The sequence below is a fragment of the Acanthopagrus latus genome, chromosome 19 (assembly GCF_904848185.1).
Source record: "Acanthopagrus latus isolate v.2019 chromosome 19, fAcaLat1.1, whole genome shotgun sequence".
In the NCBI taxonomy this organism is placed as follows: domain Eukaryota; kingdom Metazoa; phylum Chordata; class Actinopteri; order Spariformes; family Sparidae; genus Acanthopagrus; species Acanthopagrus latus.
This window is the reverse complement of record NC_051057.1, coordinates 3,891,378-3,906,201: the sequence shown is the minus strand read 5'-3', so window position 1 is coordinate 3,906,201 and position 14,824 is coordinate 3,891,378. Positions and strand designations below refer to the sequence as shown.

Here is a 14,824-nt window from a genome sequence, read left to right as displayed (position 1 = left end):
ACTTTTACTTAGAGCTGTCCACTTAAAACTGATATTGATAGCAGGTCTGAACAGGCTCAGTGTGGAGCAGGGTGTTCCTGTAAACACCATTCATGTAAAAAAAAAAAAAAAAAAAAAAAATAGGAAGTTGTGTTTTACCTCGTGTTGTTTTTGTAGCCTGTTTTAAGTTTAGTTGTAGTCTAGTCCTTGTGTAAAATGTCATTATTATTGTGTCATTATAGTTTTTATTAGTTTTAGTCACATTTATACTCTAGACTAAAAGTCTGAGCATTTTAGTCTTATTTTAGTCAGAATTATCCATGACCATTTTAGTCTAGTTTTAGTCAATGACAATTGTACTTACAGTAAGTCTCTTTTTAGTAATGCAGTTTCTATCTGTGTACTTGTCTTGCATTTGCTATGTCGTACCCTTCTCCCCTCATAGGCCAATGTCATTCTGTAACAGCAGCACACACACACACACACCTCATGTTATTATTCATTACGACGCGAACACATTTGGTCCAACCATTACAGGGCTCTGTGAATGGAGCGTTAGCATTGACAGCTAACAGCATGGTGTCAGAACTTTACACCGTGTTTAAAGCGTCTTAACATGCTCCACATCTCACCCCAAAAGTTATGCAACATCAGCAGACACCTTACAACACAGCACTGTAGCGTGTATGACTCAAAATGAATACAAAAGTAGTTAAAACAGTGTGTTTGTGCAAGGAGCTACATACTGGTTTGTTGACATCCGTGCCTTCTGGTAGCTAGACCAAACTAGTCAATCCCTCAAGCGTGCGCTTACTCCCTCACTGGCAGAGACTGAAACTTGAATTTTGCAGATAGAAATGTATTCCAGCATTTTTGTTTTTCTGTTCATAATGTACATGTCCATGTTACAGCCTGTCATGAGTCATGAGCCTTACAATTGCCCGTTAAGCCTGTTAAGCACAGGCAAAATAATAATAATAGCGAGACGAAATAACAGTATTACATTTCGTCTCGTTTTGGTCAACAAAAATTAAGAGACACTTTAGCAGAGTTTTTATTTTGTAAACCACATATAGTCCCGTTTTTATTCATCAACAATATTGCATTATATATTTGATTATAGTTTTCGTCACATGACCACCATTTATGTTGCGTCTCGTCTCGTGTCCGTCACGTGATAAAGGTTTGTTGACGACGATATTTAGTCATAATTTTCGTTGGCGAAAGCAACACTAGTTTTACCACAGTCCCGACATGGTGTCTTAGCCGTGTAGCTATGCTATGACAGTTCTGCAATCTGTTTTTTTGTTTATTTTTGTATGGTTTGTTTTTTCTGCCTTTTTGCAAGGGTACTTTCATTAAGGCCTTTTTTAAAACAAATGTATCCAATGTAATATCATTATAAATGATTTGTCTGTCAGTCAAGAGAAACTTAATTTTAAAACATACTTGTATACAGTGTATGCTGTATCTGGAACAATCATTTCTTCAGGGTTGATTAAGTTATACCTTATGGTGCTCTTCTTCAACTTACATCATAGTGAATATAACATTTTTGGGTTTGTGATTGTTTGTAGGTCAAAATAAGCTACATTGAAGATTTTCTTATGATTTTTCACAAGACTAACTAATTACTTTTTTTTGTCCAGCCTTTAAGCTAGTTAATTTATTGTGGAATCACAAGTTCTGCTTTTTACATGGCTTGATGGAGTCCCTGGAGTTCTGGGAGCATCACAGTGTATGGTTGAAGTCCTCAATAAGTTCGCTGTGTTGAAATGTATTGCATTTTTGCACCAGAGGTAATTAAGTGATTCTCCATGAGCCCATAGAGCTGTGGGACAGGTTAATTCCTGGTTAAATGCTTTGGCCTATACAAAGAGGTATACATTTATTTATGTCTACAAGCTCAAGTTTCTCAATTAGTGTCAGGCACGAGGGAAAATAGAAGTCATTTTGGGCCTACACATGTTTATTCTGTTTGAGACAGACTGATGAATTAGAAACCCAATCCCACGCCTTGTCATTCCTCTGCGGCCCCTCCCACCTCGCCGTGGCACGTGCATGGAAGGCAGCAGAGAGGCGTTCACTTTCATCCCCTGTCGTTTGGCCGCCTCCCAAGTAACCGGTCTCACCGCTGCTCATTTCTCTGCTCGTCCCACCTACTGTCTCCTCAGCCTCTCACCCCTCTGCATATCTTTTTTGCAAACACATTTGTGTGTGTGTGTCTCTCTCTCTCTCTCCATCCCACAGCTATGATTTAGGCGTCAGGGTTGCTCCCACTCCCTCCTAGCCCTGGATCAAGTTACCCTGCCATTACTCAGTCGTTCCCCCTGCGAGGGTGCTCCATGTCAGGCATAGCGGAGCCTGACTGCTTGCTCGCTGCCTGCGTCTCCGGACCTGCGGACTAGCGCGATTCAACCACAGACGCCCCTGGTCAGTGGAGTCGCTCCAGCTATGGCACAGACTTGCTGGAAAATTCTGCAGACAAGCGAGCGAGTGGCGGGGTGCAGGGTTAGTTGGAGTATCAAAGCTGTATTTTCAGTTTCATGTCGGGGGGGGGGGGGGGAGTAAACACGAGCAGAAGCCCTGCTTCCATTACACCGTAGAACAAATACGTTTCATTAAAAATCTCTTTGTTGTTCTTACTCTTACAGCAACCATCACAAGAGTTTAGCAGCAGGGTTGTGAGCTGCAAAACCCAGCCTTACCATGCGTCACATGTCAACCGGTGATTTGTGGACCTCATCGTTTTATGGTTATGTAATGTCGGTTCCCCTGACGAGTAAAACCTCTTGTTAAACCCCACGCCGCCCTATTCTCATAAAAGTGAGTGATGCAGGCAGCGGTATGAGGGCCTCGCTATCCCGTTAAGTTTGGTCTCTCTTCCTTCAGTATGTGCCATGGGACGGTATGAGATCTGTCCAGTTGGCTTGGCCAAAGCTTGACACTGCAGAAATTTCACTGGCTTGGCTTTATCACTTGATTAATGCAGGCAGAGTAAAACCACTAAATCTACTGAGGAATTGTGGCATCCTATAGGTCTGATTTATGAGAGTGAGGCAGGGATGGTGTATACTTGTGTCCCTGCCCATGCCCTCTCATAGAGTGTAAAGTTTTATAGAGGCTACAGCATCCTCCTCCTGTTAAGCCTGTTGTGCACTCTAGTGGAGCAGTAACTCCCTTTCAGATATCTCCAAGCTTTCAGCTCCACGGTAATTTATTTTGGTCTGACATATGGCTGTCCTGTGCAATGCAAGTTAACATAACGCACAGGAAGGCCCGCTCAGGCTAGGCTTATCCTTTCTAATCGAAAGGGAGGCAGAACTGTGGGCCGGTGGCTTGTATGTCGCTCATCTTTCTGCTTGTTTTACAGTAATGAGACATCTGGGGCTGGAAAAACAGAGCTGTTTGTAGATGGAGAAAATGCTACCGAGCCTCAGGGCCCTTAGAGCTGTCACAGACAAAACAGAGCTGACTGTATGTACGTGGGCATTTTTGTTGGCCCTTACACTGCCTTGGCACAGTCTCATTTGTCATGCTATATTTATGTTAGATTTATTACATTTTTATTTAATTTTGATGCCTTGTAGTTACATCTAAAATACACTTCATACAAATGACATAAACAAAATAAAACACATCAACGCATCTAATGTTCTCAGAGGCTGTGTTCAGTCCCAGTCTGGTGTCAAGCTCTGTTCATTGGTTGGCTGCTGAGCCGAAGTAAGCCTCGTCTCCCCCCCATCATCCGAAGTAGTGGTGCGGGCAGACTCCTGTCAGCCATTTAGCTCCATGGCTAACTGGCTACTACTACTTGTTTGTCACTACATCTGAAGATAGCTACCGCAAAGAGTACAGTGGGCAGCGGATAGTAGTTATACTGACCCTGCAGATTTGGAACCTCCTTCAAATTCCGTCCATTTCTTAGAAATTACACGTGAACTGCTATCAAGTACTTGTGTTTTGAAGTTTTGTTTGAAGAAGTATTATTTGCTGTTGGGTTTGGTTATCCTAGCTGAGCACCATGCCTGTGTGGCAAAACACTGAGGGTAGTGGCATTTGGTATATACTGGACTTTCTTAGCTGTTTGCCTGTACTGCCACCTTGTTTATGTGCCCCAAGAGCCAAGCAGCCGTACTGGCCTTGTGTTGCCATTTTCACATAGTTACGGTGACTTGGCAGTGCATTAAGGCAGGTCTGCAGCTACACTCCAGATCCAGTTGGACACGCTAAGCCCTCTACAGCTCACCAGAGACCTCTAAATTGCTGCTTTTCACAAGCAGAAAAGCACCTCACATGTTTGAGGAGGATTTGAGGAGAGCTTTTTCTTTGTTTGCCTTTATGTTTTTCTTTCTGTCTCAGAGAGAAAGTACACACACACACACACACACACACACACACACACACACACACACACACACAGAGATGGTTTGTACATCTGATATCTTTGCTCGTGTGAGCTGATACTCTCTTCGCTGTTCAAAGTAAAATCTCTCTCACATATGCTCATGGGTGTGTGCACGTTTTATCCTACTTATGAAAATATACGCTCACACTGCAAGGTATAAAACTGACAAACCTTGGCAGAGATACTTGAGAGGCTTAAGGTTAATTCTAAACGTGTGTAATCCATGATTTGGTTGGTTTGGGCGCAGAGATAGCATTGCTTCAGCGTGTACCTGTCAGTACTAAATGATTGCTTATTTCCTGCCAGGGGGGTGGAGGTGGTGGTGGTGGTGGTGTGGGGGGGGTAATAGCAAGCAGCTGCCTCAGCTGGACCTTACCTTTTCTTTCAGTTGGCCGGTTGTTCTCTCAAGCTAGCCTGCATGCCAAAACACCTACTTTTGCACTGCATGTTCTGCACGGCCTGTTGTACAAGAAAAAAGTTGATCCACCTTGATGAGTGATAACTCCTCTGGGGAAGTATTATAAGTAAACCTCACAAGCAAATGATAAGCATGATTGTTTGTCTGCCTCCTGCTTATGACAAGCCTCTTTATTCTTTTTTGCTAAGGCTTTCTTTTGTGATTAGCTAAATGCTCCATCGATCTGCAAAGTTGCGGCCCCCAGAGCGAGGGAGCCATATTTATGACACAGTGACGGGAGCATGCAGGATGTTGCACCGGCTGTCCCTCTTTCATTGGAAAACGATAAACATAAATCTGTGGAATGCGGCCGTGTGATATAAGTCTACAGCAGACTGGGGGGTGGGGGGGGGGGGTCTGTGTCTGATCCGGTCCGCTTTCCTCAGGCAGCAGAATAAGAGAGTCTATGGGGTTTGCTGACATTTGAGGAAAAAAAAAAGGCCACTTTCAGCAAAGGAAGACAAATCAGTGTCACAAGTGCAGGATTGGTGCTCTAAAATAGGCGGATGTGAGGGCTTTTGAGAAGCCCCCTAAGCAATGCAGAGGGACTCTGGGTAGGGCAAGGCTTCTCCCTGTGAATCACAGCTAATTAACAAAGTAATTAAGATCAGAATCGCTGCTGGGAGAAGGTCTCTAAATTGTCTATACATTCAAACAGGCCATCAAAAGGAAATCCCTTCCATTCATGAAAAGGGTAAATTAAAGCGTTCAGACCCTTCCCTCTCTGTCATTCCCACCGTGTGTCACACAAGGGACATCTGTTGAAAAGAGCAAGCCAATGTTACGGTGAGTTAAAGCACTCTCTGCTCCATCAGAGGCACTGTTCATAATGCATTCGCTATACATATTTCAGCTTAAGTGAATATATTTCAATAAATAATGTCAGTCCAAGGACACACTTCGATCTTTCCACGGTGGGAGCGCTGACTGTAAACCACACCATATTGTTATCTCATTCCTCTTGTGGCAAATGATAGATTAACAAACAGTTTATAAACAGGGCACGGAGCATGTCCACAGTTTTATCATCGCCGCACACCGCCAAAATAACCTCTCTTCATGATGGATGTATTTTCCATTTTTATTCTGCTGCTACAAGCTGCAAGGATATCTATGGGTATGGCCATAATGTTAGATCTTACAGGGAATTTTATATAGTGGGTGCACATTGGATGTGATTTATGGCTGGGATTAAAGCCAGCGGGCCTTTTCTGGGTGGCAATATTTAGGTGGTGCTGTCGCCTACTTTGTTGACTTTTTTTAATCCTACATCTTTTCTCTGAATGGCTTCTTGAGTAGAATTCTTCACGGGAGTCCTCTCTCATGTAAACAGTTAATGTCTCAGATGTTGACTTCCAAGTAGACACCACAGAATAGAGAAATAAAACACTTACAGAAGAGGCATATTTTAAGTTACGGTACGCTACGGTTAGTGTGTTTCTATTTAGCTACTGGGATGTTTGGATGGATTATCATGACATTTTCACAGACATTGATGTTTCCCAGAAGATTTAACCTATTGACCCTATGACCTTTCCTCTGATGCCACCAGCAGGTCAGATGTTTCACTTGAGTAAAGCATGTTGATCATCTATTAATGAATGAACAACATGACTATAACATGTATATCTATGTGCATATAAACGGTAACGACTGCTCAAACTTTGGACCTCAACTTGGATCTATTCTTGCAATTTGGTTTCCTTTACAGTGAGCATATATGGATGACATGGCCGATAGTGTGCCGGTAGACTATTTGTCTTGTTTAGTGGTACTCCTCTGTAGTTGTGTGTGGAACTCTTTTGTCCAGCTCGGATACAGGACCGCACTGGAATGCTCAGGTAGAAAGCAAACCCCTGTTTCCTGAGTTGTCTTCTGCAATTTGTGCGGCGGCAGAACATTACCACTTGTGTTTCACCGCAGTCTCCCGAAAGATACACCAGGTCAGGTCAGTGATGGGGAAATTGAAGTTTAGTCTGTGTTGAGTAACATGGCTACTACCTTTTCTTTCTGTGTTTTGCCTGTATCACAGAGTCTGCAGGAATCACCTTTCTGAACACTGATGTAGATTAAAATCAGCCAGAAAGTGTTACTTGCAAGAGAAGTGAAACTTTTCAGGTTCCTTATATGTCTTAATGTAAATAGGCTAAATTTAGCGCTTAAAATTGTAGCATTCCTATAAATGACAACAGGCTCCCTTTCAGGTCACAGTAGAAATTCTTCACATAACCCATATCACTTCCTCCTCTCTTTCCTCTCAGGCAGGAAGGGGTTACTCTCCGTGTTTCCTGTCTAAATCCCAGAGCTCCAGCTACGTTCTGATTGCTTTCTTGATGTTAAACATTCTCAGGCTCCTATAACCTTCTAGCTTGCCTCCACCGTCCAAGAGCTGTCCCAGGTGAACGAGTGGGCGAACCTCCTGTTTTTTAGGGATAAAATCTCTCACAGGGGGTGGGAAATACAGGGACTGGAGGGGCAGGGCACCGTGAGATGGGAACGCATTCTTTCTCTGCATTCCGTTTAGTTGGTAAAAGGCTGTGGGAAAAGCATGATTTCCCAACCCTGTTTTTTTTTAAACAGTGTTTCTTGTGAAAGAAGGTTGTTAGGTTTGATTCGAAGAAAGCAGGGCACTGCCTGTAGACACATTTAAAGTGTGATGGAATAAATAAATGCGTTGAGTGAGTGAGTGAGTCAACTTCAGGAACATGCTGCTCCCACTATTGAGTTTAACATGTGCTTCCTTTTCAGACGTCATACCTTCAGTTTTCCTTCCATGACTCCTTCCCACTCACTTACTTCCCTCCCGAGACGCCTGATCGACAGCTGAGTTATGTTATCTCGTCTGAGTCAGCTGAGCCTTCGCATCAGTCATAAAACAAACGGGATCCAGATTGAACTAACATGCCTGCGTGGAGGCTGTGTTGTGGATATGACCCAGGAGCGGAGCTGGGCCAAGCTGGACTATATTTAGCCCAGCGATGCTCAGGCTAATTGCCCTCCCAGGCCTAATCATTCCCAGGCTCTGCAGCTCACAAACGGCTGGAAGGGAGGCCAAACACCCACTAACCTCATGTTAAAGAGATGTCAGCATCAATGCGGTTGTCAGAGCGCTCCACAGACTAGACAAATTAGCACAATATCCTTCCTCCTTGTATGCTATTAGATGCTCTATAAGCGGATTGGATTGGAGAGTCCAGTATTGCTGTCTGCTGTAGTGTATTAATTGAATATGTTTTCCTGCTACTGTATCAGTAATGTGAAGAGTCTTGGCAGCTTCCTCTATGGGAGACATTGGGAGGTTGTCTTCAGTTCATCCCCCCTTTTGGTGCCTGTTTAAGCAATCCTTTTTGAATGATAAATCCCTCCACTGCTGCCTCCTACAGCCAGCTTAGCTGCTCTATGTGGGCTAAACCTGGTCTGACTAGAGAAACGTATCAGTGCCTCTGCCCAGCTAAACTCGCCTCGGCTGTAATATGGCGTTGTTGGAAAAGTTTACTTTGTGGTGTTTTGTTTTCAGCATCCCCCTCGTGATTTCCTGTCCTAGTCGAGTTACACTGTTTCCTGTGTGGTTCCTGTCCCCATGACTTGTCCAGGTTAAACAGCGGGCACATGATGGCCCAGGTCAGGGGCTGAGGGATGGGCGGTGAGGGGTAGTAGGATGATCAGTTTGGACCGGCTCTGCCTGATAATCAACCCAGAGCTTCCTTCCTGGTCTCGCTCCCGAAGGCATGCTGGGAAAGCTGCTTTTTCCAAGGCCTTTTCCATTATGCACACCTGAAGTGAGACCACGTGGACTGCCAATCATGACAATTATTATATCAAACACTTTAACAGAATCGAATAGAATAGAACACATATTTGTCATAGTTTCAAAAACAACAAAACATACAAAAAGAAAAAAGAGAATGCACACAAAAGAGCAAATCAAAAACAAAGTATTTGTCTAAACTATCTGGAAGCGTTGCCATCTTGATCACTTATTATTAGATCATGATTTAATAGGCTATTCTTGGAAAGGAGCGCATTCCCAGCATGTTGATGGGCCTCATTTCCAGAGTAGTCTCAGATTAGTACCCTTTGAACCTGTATGCAACCTGTGGTAGCTGTACCTTAATCCACTCTTCCATGTAGGCGGGTTTTGTAATGGCTGTGCTTCATGGGTAATCTCTGTCATGTTTCCAGCAGTTGGGGAAACCACAGGGGAGACTGGTTTGAAGACACACTGGAGTTTGGGAAATCCACATCAGAAATTACAAGATGACCAGTCAGTGTTCTGCAGTGTTTTAACTTCACCTTTTAGTATTGAATCAGTGTGTTAGGTACCTCAGCAGAATGGAAACAAAAACAGGATGGCATGGGGTAGTTCTTCTGGTACTGTACCCAACTTTTAATACTGGAAATGCAAAAAGTACCCTTCTAACGTGAAATGAAGTTAACTTGAACTGGACTGCTTGGTGGAAATTAGGCTAAGGAGCCTGACCTCAGTGCAAATTCCTGAAAGAAGTGTTGCTTCACCCATCCTAGCAACACCCACAGGGAAGTAAGCTAGTAAGGATATGTCCATGAGGAGGAAAATTGCCTTTGGCCTGATATTTTGAAACATGGACATTGACAAAAACATGACTTTTAAAGTCACACGGTAGATGCACAAGATGCAGTTTTTTATTGGTTGACAAAAAAAGCCTTACATAATACCAAGTGCTATATCACAGGCAACAGGAGTTGTTTCAAGTCCGGGCCGGTTGGGTCAATGACTCACAAGTGGCCCAAAAGACTCTGAAACTCAGTTGCTGCATGTCCTTAAAGACTCGGTGAGGACACTCACACCAGGTTTAAAGGCCTGCAACCCCCCTTCATTTAGATGGAACAGAAGAAGCCTCTTAGATGAGCAGTGAAACATCTTCAAGAAACTGAAAGTCCAGTTGCCTATGATATTGCACTTGGCGTTACTATGACCTGGATAACTGAGAACCTTCATCAGCACACCTCTCATCTTTCTGAGGAAGTCCATAATTGAGACACAGTCTGTTTCAGGAGTAGTTGCTGCTGTCCCCACCTGTATGATCTGTCCTTAAAGCCAGCCAGCCTGACCCCCAATTTCTATTGGAGTTCCCGTGATAATCACATGATCACTCTCGACCACAGTTATACGTCTGTGTTATTAAACACAACAACACGAAGCGTTCCTCACTGAAGGATTAGCAGAATATCTTGTGTTTGTCTCTTTTCTTAGATTTGTGTGCTGGTGTCAACACGGAGTGTTTTATTTTGAAAAGTAACTGGATGTTGTTTATTGTTTTGGTGCTTGACTTCCTGTCTGCTCTGTGCTAAATTCAGCTGAATTGCTGTGTCGTGCTCTGGCATCCTCCAGAGATAGAAGTCCTGCGTATCTGTGCCAGAGGGATCTGGGATGGAGCAGATACGCAGCGCATCGGACCTGGTGGAAATTGACACATAGACTAAAGTGAAACCTATCAGCTCCGATGGAGTGGCTGAGACGTAACACAGCGGACACGTATCCAGTGAAAATTGACTGTAACTGTTCTTAGCATTTTAAAGTGTCTCTCTCCTGACAGATTAAGGTTCCATATTATCTACCTGAGTCTTTCCTCTACTAATGACGTTGTGGAGTGCAGCATTGACTCCCTCATCTTTGAAAACAATGTGGAACATGTCACAGAGATTGAGTTGTGGTTATGATGGGTTTGCTAGGATTATAAAGATGTATGTGATTTTCTTTTTTGTTTGTCAGGCTACTTTGATTGCAGAAACCATGCATTAAGGAGTATTTTCTTTAATCACAAATGAGTAATAAGATGCTTTAGGTTAGCAAACTCAAACTACAACTACTGTTACCAACCTTGGTGGTATGAAGACAGCCACTATTATTTTCAGGCAGTTGTGTTGTTGAATAGATGCTCATTAGACTAGACATTAAAAGCTATCATTAAAGTGAAATCTGAGCTTGCCACCTCAAAAAACTCACCTCTATCATATCCTGTTGGTAGTAGGCTGTCGAGTCAAAAGGTGACTTGAGAGCCAGAGGCAGAGCGAGAGAACGAGTAAGTGAACTGTGTTTGTCAGCTTTTTAAACACTGAAATTGATTCTTCTTCTCTTGCTCTTTATTCTAATGACAAGCTAATCCCCTTCTACTGTTTTCCTCTGTTATAAACAGAGCCTCTTATTTCCCCCTCTGCTGGGTGCTGCTGCTGCAAATTAGCACTCATGATGAGTCTGCGCTCTCAGCAATCAATTTACCACACTAAGTCCCTCCAAAAAGGTTACCTGTGGCAACTGAGCCCCAGTCACGCAACTTTGCATCTCCTGCCAATTTTTATTCTGCTAGTTGAATAAATGGCTCCCACTGGAGAGTCAGCTGAATGAAATGTCAAAATGTTGACATTGAATAGTTACGTGATTTCAGAGCATTTGAGGAGAGGCTTTGGTGGAGGTGTTGCACTGGGATAAGGGGGCGTGTCAGCCCAAGGCTGCTTTAATGATGTTAGTTCAGATCTGCTTATTTATGAGGCTGTAAGTTATTCATGCTCAGCACTGGCTATCCATCACAGCTAGGTTGGTTTATTGTGTTAAGTTGTACTGCTACCAGACTGTCTGTCTGATAATTTGATAAGGTTATTTTCATCCGCTACTCTCATATTCATTCAGATCACTATGCAGGGTTACAGTGCTGATGTCTGCCAGTCCCCCTTTTGACCAAGTGAGTCTTTCTTCACTTGCATTGCTTCTTACTTGTCCTTAGTATCTGAGATGTGGATGAAGACTACCTCTTGCTCCTTCCTCTGCTGCAATCACATAGACTTTTCTTTATCAAATAAGAAACTGAACTTACTACGCTGACTACTGCGCAGCATGTCTTCTCATGCTGGTACCATAGTTCTCTTTCTCTCTCTCCACAGAACCATTAACAATCACTGGCTGGCTTCTCAGCAGGAGACCCAAGAAGTGTTCTACATTACCAGTCAGGACATCATGAAAATGTTGCACTGATCTCGTCAAAAGTACTCCCACAATCTGTATTGAGATCACCAAGAGGAGAGCTAGTTGGCTCCATTAGCTGTTAGCTACTGGTCTGCGTTAACAGTGAACTGCAATTAACTTAACAACACATCAAGTTCACACTACATACATAAGTTCTTCAGCTGAGTATGAGGTAAAAGTACTTTGAGTTTGTTGTTACAGACAATAATAATAACAACTAATAACTATAACTTGATATTTTTACCATACTCCTGTTAGGGCTGAAAGTAACTAGACAGAAGCAGTGAGCAGGTGGTAGAGTGGTGGCTTCAGGTCCCAGTTAAGTGGCATAACATTTTTTGGATCAAGCTGAAGTTTAAACTGCTTGAAATGGAAACTTTATTGTTTTCATAATACATCTCTTATTTGAGTAATTATTTTAGGTACAGTCAGGTTATTCAGAATTCCATGTCTACTTTGCATGTAAAGATTTCCCTGTATTTCCTTAATAAGGAAAAACTAAAACAATTTAGGGTACAATGGAAATGTATCAAACATTTTTACGTGCTCTTAAATGTTTCAGTTTGGGAGGACATGTAAATATGAGTATGATAATTGCCTGGTTAGTGAAAAACAAAATGAGAAATGAGTTATGTTAGCAGTTTTTATTGCACGGTGCACAGTGAGGTCTACTGGGAGCAATGCATATTGTAAAATCTGACAGCAGCAGGAAGGAAGGACCTGCGATACCTCTCCTTCACACACTTAGGGTGTATCAGTCTATCAGTGAAGGAGCTGCCCAGAGCTGTGATAATGTCCTGCAGGGGGTGGGACTCCTTCACCAGTAGCGATGACAGCTTATCCATCATCCATCTTTCTCCCACCACCTGCATTGGGTCAAGAGGGCATCCCAGGATGGAGCTGGCCTTATTGATAAGTTCATCCAGTCTCTTCCTGTCTGCTGCCAAGATGCTGCTGCTCCAGCAGACTACTCCATAGAAAATGGCTGATGCCACCACAGAGTCATAGAAGGTTGTCAGGAGTGCCTGCTGCACTCCAAAGGACCTGAGCTTCCTCAGTAGATGGAGTCTGCTCTTACCTTTCTTATAGGTTGCTGCAGTGTGATCAGTCTAGTCCTGTTTATTGTTCAGGTGAAGTACCAGGTATTTGAGTAAGATGTCACCAACTCAGTGTCAGCTGCCTGGATGTTCACCTGTATGCAGGGTTGTCTGTGCCTGAGGAAATCCTCGACCAGCTCTTTGGTCTTCCCGGCGTTAAACTGGAGGTAGTTCCGCTGGCACCAGTCCATGCAGTCCTGAATAAGGATGTGTCATCCCCGTCCCTGATGAGGCTGATGATAGCAGGGTCATCAGAGAACTTTTGTAGATGGCTGTGGGGTGATTGGTGGGAGAAGTCTGCAGTATACAGGGTGAACAGGAAAGGGGCCAGGACTGTTCCCTGTTGGCCCCCCCGACAAATGTGTCCGACACACAGTCCGGAATCCTCACATACTGTGGCCAGTTGGAGAAGTAGTCGAGGATCCAGGATGCATGTTGTTGGCCCACCCTCATCAGCTCCTGCTTGTCCTCAAATCTGCGTGCTGTATGGTGTTGAAAGCACCGGTGAAATCAAAGAACATGATCCTCACAGTGCTTCCAGGCTTTTCCAGGTGAGACAGTGATCTGTCCAGAAGGAAGATGATGGCGTCTTCCACTCCAGTGCCAGGTTGGAAGGCAAACTGGAGTGGGTCCATAACAGGACGCATTTTTACTGATTCTTAATCGCGTCACGATGCATCGTTACATCCCTATTGTTAAGTGAACACATCTCATCCCTCTCCTACAACAGCTTCCAGTTGTGGGGAAGCCCTGTGAGTCGATTATCGAGTGCAGTAGAGTTCTGCAGCTCAAGGATGGAAATGTATGATTATTACTCCATGGAAATGCAATCAAAGTTCTTAAAGTCTTACTTACCTGTTTATAATAGTTATTATTGAGAGCGGACAGGGAGCAGAATTGAGCATTTCTAACCACACTCGGTAATCGACTCGCAATAGCAATCTGGCTAAGCTGGAGGAGGTTTGATGCCTCGATCTGTGTGCTGTGCTTCTTTTTGGAGGCGTATACTGAGAGCCTCGAGAGCATCAGCCTAGATCAGGGACTCGGCTGATGCTTAGGGTTACTCCGTACATAATTATTCCTATGCCATAATATAATGTCAGAGATGTAAAATGCTGTCTGGTTGCATTATTAGCAAATGTATTTTGGCATCTAATATGCACTCAAACTCATTACAATTAAGTAGTGTAGTCTTGCAGATATGTTCTGGCCTACAAATGTTCTCCAGATATAAGAAACACCTGTTTGTTTGGTTCAGACCCCACGAAGCTTTTCAGTGAGAAATGTAGAGATCAAACTTAAGACATACTGTCCCAATCTATTAAGAGACCATGCATGTTTTTATCAGCAAGGACATGCAGCGACATACTGTACATTAGTTGTTAAGGTCTAGCATGAGTGCAAAATGTGGCATTGTCCTGTAAGCTCTCCATTTGAAAACTGCCAAATTAATTTGTGCCAGACTTGTTAAAGCTATTCCGTCTTGTAATTGAATTTATGAAATGTAATGTGATTTTGAAAGTGTATTCCAGTCAGGAAAAATAACTACATGCTATTGTCATGTCATGAATTCATTTTATAGTGTGATTCCCCTTTGAGGAAATATTAGTATTTTCTGAGAAGACAAAGAAACATGAACAAACCATAAGGAAGTCATATTTGTAAGCTGTGGTAATTGTTCAGCCAAGTTTTAGAAAGTGAGAAAGAATAAATGGAAACTCAGCTACTAAGACTGCAGTAGGGTCTCTGTTAAAAGTCAGTGAAAAGAGAAAATGCATTTTTAGAAACACTGAGTAAATCTAATTTACAGATCTTTTTATTTTTCATCTGGCTTTTGTCCTGAAGCCCTGTGATAATGGCTTCAAATCGTACTGTAAAATTTA

At 43.1% G+C, this 14,824-nt stretch overlaps 1 protein-coding gene across 3 annotated transcripts in view; it reads left to right on the top strand.

Moving 5' to 3' along the window:
- znf438 (zinc finger protein 438) overlaps positions 1–14,824 on the top strand; it is a 57,067-nt gene that overhangs the window by 14,623 nt on the left and 27,620 nt on the right. The window contains exon 1 of one of the 3 annotated variants that reach the window (XM_037079594.1): positions 2,249–2,412. The exons of the other annotated variants lie outside the window; for them this stretch is intronic. The gene's annotated coding sequence lies outside the window, so the exon portion shown is untranslated. Of the gene's footprint in view, positions 1–2,248; positions 2,413–14,824 lie in introns of those variants that run through there. 3 annotated transcript variants of the gene reach the window in all.